Below are 3,920 nucleotides of genomic sequence, written 5' to 3'. Positions count from 1 at the left end.
GAATGTCATGATCTTAGTTTTTTGAATGTTGAGTTTTAAGCCAGCTTTTGTCACTTTTGTCTTTCACTTTCTTTTTTTTTTTTTTTTTTCGTCTTTCACTTTCATCAAGAGGCTCTTTAGTTCCTCTTCACTTTCTGCCATAATGACGGTGTCAACTGTGAATCTGAGGTTATTGATATTTCTCCCAGCAATCTTGATTCCAGCTTGTGCTTCATCCAGCCCAGTGTTTCTCATGATGTACTCTGCATATGAGTTAAATAAGCAGGGTGACAATATACAGCCTTGACGTATCCTTTCCCAATTTGAAACCAAATTAATTCCCCATATAAGGGACATCATATGATATTTGTCTTCCTCTGTCTGATTGTCCTTCATAGTAAAAGAATCTTATTTAGAATCATGTGGTATGCTGGATTGCCTCTTTATCCTCCTTCAGTCTGGAAGAGTTCCTTGGTCTTTCATTGTCTTTTTGACCTGACAGTTTTGAAGATTCAGGCCCTTAACTTGAGTTTCTGATGTTTGTTCATGATTATGTTCAGGTATGCTTTTCTGGAAGGAATATCACAGAGAGATGTTTTGTTCCATTTGTCCCATTAGGTGACACATATTTTCAATTTGTTCCATTACCAAACGATGTCACTTTGATCTTTTGGTTAAGGTGGTGATACCAAACTTTACTGTTAAATTAGTCTTCTGTTTGTAAAGATCTTGTTATTCATCAAACTTTTTATTTAATTGTATCACTATGAACTCCCCTTTGCATGAAATTTTCCCTTGGTATCTCTAATTTTCTTGAAGAGATCTCTAGTCTTTCCCATTCTATTGTTTTCCTCTATTTCTTTGCATTGATCGCTGAGAAAGGCTTTCTTATCTCTCCTTGCTGTTCTTTGGAACTCTGCATTCATATGGGCATATCTTTCCTTTTCTCCTTTGCTCTTCGCTTCTCTTCTTTTCACAGCTATTTGTAACGCCTCCTCAGACAGCCATTTTGCTTTTTTGCATTTCTTTTTCTTGGGGATGGTCTTGAACCCTGTCTCCTATGCAATGTCATGAACCTCTGCCCCTAGTTCATCAGGCACCCCATCTATAAGATCTAGTCCCTTAAATCTATTTCTCACTTCCACTGTATAGTCATAAGGGATTTGATTTAGGTCATACCTGAATGATTTAGTGGTTTACCCCACTTTCTTCAATTTAAGTCTGAATTTGGCAATAAGGAGTTCATGATCTGAGCCACAGTCAGCTCCCAGTCTTGTTTTTGCTGACTGTATAGAGCTTCTCCATCTTTGGCTGCAAAGAATATAATCAATTTGATTTCCGTGTTGGCTATCTGGCGATGTCCATGTGTAGAGTTTTCTCTTGTGTTGTTGGAAGAAGGTGTTTGTTATGACCAGTGTGTTCTCTTGGCAAAACTCTATTAGCCTTTGCCCTGCTTCATTCTGTACTCCAAGGCCAAATCTGCCTGTTACTCCTGGTGTTTCTTGACTTCCTACATTTGTGTTCCAGTCCCCTATAATGAAAAGGACATCTTTTTTGGGTGTTAGTTCTACAAGGTCTTGTAGGTCTTCATAGAACTGTTCAACTTCAGCTTCTTCAGCATTACTGGTTGGGGCATAGACTTGGATTACCGTGATATTGAATGGCTTGCCTTGGAAATGAACAGAGATCATTCTGTCGTTTTTGAGATTGCATCCAAGTACTGCATTTCAGACTCTTTTGTTGACCATGATGGCTACTCCATTTCTTCTAAGGGATTCCTGCCCACAGCAGTAGATGTAATGGTCATCTGAGTTAAATTCATCCATTCCAGTCCTTTTTAGTTCGCTGATTCCTAGAATGTCAATGTTCACTCTTGCCATCTCCTGTTTGACCACTTCCAATTTGCCTTATTTCATGGACCTAACATTCCAGGTTCCTATGCAATATTGCTCTTTACAGCATCTAGAAGCATCGGACCTTGCTTCTATCACCAGTCATATCCACAACTGGGTATTGTTTTTGCTTTGGCTCCATCCCTTCATTCTTTCTGGAGTTATTTCTCCACTGATCTCCAGTAGCATATTGGGCACCTTCCGATCTGGGGAATTCATCTTTCAGTATCCTATGTTTTTGCCTTTTCATACCGTTCACGGGGTTCTCAAGGCAAGAATACTGAAGCGGTTTGCCATTCCCTGCTCCAGTGGACCACGTCTTGTCAGAACTCTCCACCATGACCCATCCGTCTTGGGTGGCCCCACACGGCATGGCCTAGTTTCACTGAGTTAAGCAAGGCTGTGGTCCATGTGATCAGACTGGCTAGTTGTCTGTGATTGTGGTTTCAGTCTGATGCCCTCTGATGCCCTCTCTCAGCGCCTACTGTCTTACTTGGGTTTCTCATACCTTGGACTTGGGGTATCTCTTCACGGCTGCTCCAGCAAAGCGCAGCCGCTGCTCCTTATCTTGGACTTGGAGTATGTCCTCAGGGCCGCTGACCCTGGACGTGGGGTATCTCCTCTCTGCCGCTCGCCGCTCCTGCACCACCCAACCGCCACTAGCCGCTCCTTGGACATGCGGTTATCTCTTCACGGCTGCTCCAGCAGCTCCTCTTGGCCACTGTTCCTGAACTTGGACGTGGGGTCTCTCCTCTCCACTGCCCGCCACTCCTGCGCCACCTGTGCCCATTTGAATGCAGAGTTCCAAAGAACAGCAAGGAGAGATAAGAAAGCCTTTCTCAGCGATCAGTGCAAAGAAACAGAGGAAAACAATAGAATGGGAAAGACTAGAGATCTCTTCAAGAAAATTAGAAATACCAAGGGAACATTTCATGCAAAGGTGGGCTCAATAAAGGACAGAAATGGTATGGACCTGACAGAAGCAGAAGATATTAAGAAGAGGTGGCAGGAATACACAGAAGAACTGTACAAAAAAGATCTTCACGACCCAGTTAATCACGATGGTGTGATCATTCACCTAGAGCCAGACATCCTGGAATGTGAAGTCAAGTGGGCCTTAAGAAGCATCACTACGAACAAAGCTAGTGGAGGTGATGGAATTCCAGTTGAGCTATTTCAAATCCTGAAAGATGATGCTGTGAAAGTGCTACACTCAATATGCCAGCAAGTTTGGAAAACTCAGCAGTGGCCACAGGACTGGAAAAGGTCCATTTTCATTCCAATCCCTAAGAAAGGCAATCCCAAAGAATGCTCAAACTACCGCACAATTGCACTCATCTCACATGCTAGTAAAGTAATGTCAAAATTCTCCAAGCCAGGCTTCAGCAATACGTGAACCATGAACTTCCAGATGTTCAAGCTGGTTTTAGAAAAGGCAGAGGAACCAGAGATCAAATTGCCAATATCCCCCAGGATCATAGAAGAAGCAAGAGAGTTCCAGAAAAACATCTATTTCTGCTTTATTGACTATGCCAAAATCTTTAATTGTGTGGATCACAATAAACTGTGGAAAATTCTGAAAGAGATGAGAATACCAGAACACCTGACCTGTCTCTTGAGAAACCTGTATGCAGGTCAGGAAGCAACAGTTAGAACTGGACATGGAACAATAGACTGGTTCCAAATAGGAAAAGGAGTATGTCAAGGCTGTATATTGTCACCCTGGTTTTTTAAACTTATATGCAGAGTACATCATGAGAAACGCTGGGCTGGAGGAAGCACAAGCTGGAATCAAGATTTCTGGGATAAATATCAATAACCTCAGATATACAGATGACCCCTCCCTTATGGCAGAAAGTGAAGAAAAACTAAAGAAGCTCTTGATGAAAGTGAAAGAGGAGAGTGAAAAAGTTGGCTTAAAGCTCAACATTCAGAAAACTAAGATCATGGCATCTGGTCCCATCACTTCACGGCAAATAGATGGGGAAACAGTAGAAGCAGTGGCTGACTTTATTTCTCTGGACTTCAAAATCACTGCAGATGGTGATT

The 3,920-nt window shown here is 42.2% G+C and overlaps 1 pseudogene; it reads right to left on the bottom strand.

Annotated features, from left to right (window-relative positions):
• Window positions 1-1,175: 1,175 nt before the first annotated feature.
• On the bottom strand, window positions 1,176-2,088 carry LOC136157294 (craniofacial development protein 2-like; annotated as a pseudogene).
• Between the last annotated feature and the right edge of the window lie 1,832 nt (window positions 2,089-3,920).

Source organism: Muntiacus reevesi, chromosome 2, assembly GCF_963930625.1.
Source record: "Muntiacus reevesi chromosome 2, mMunRee1.1, whole genome shotgun sequence".
NCBI lineage: Eukaryota > Metazoa > Chordata > Mammalia > Artiodactyla > Cervidae > Muntiacus > Muntiacus reevesi.
Note: the sequence above shows the minus strand (reverse complement) of the source record. Positions and strands in the feature narration are given on the sequence as shown.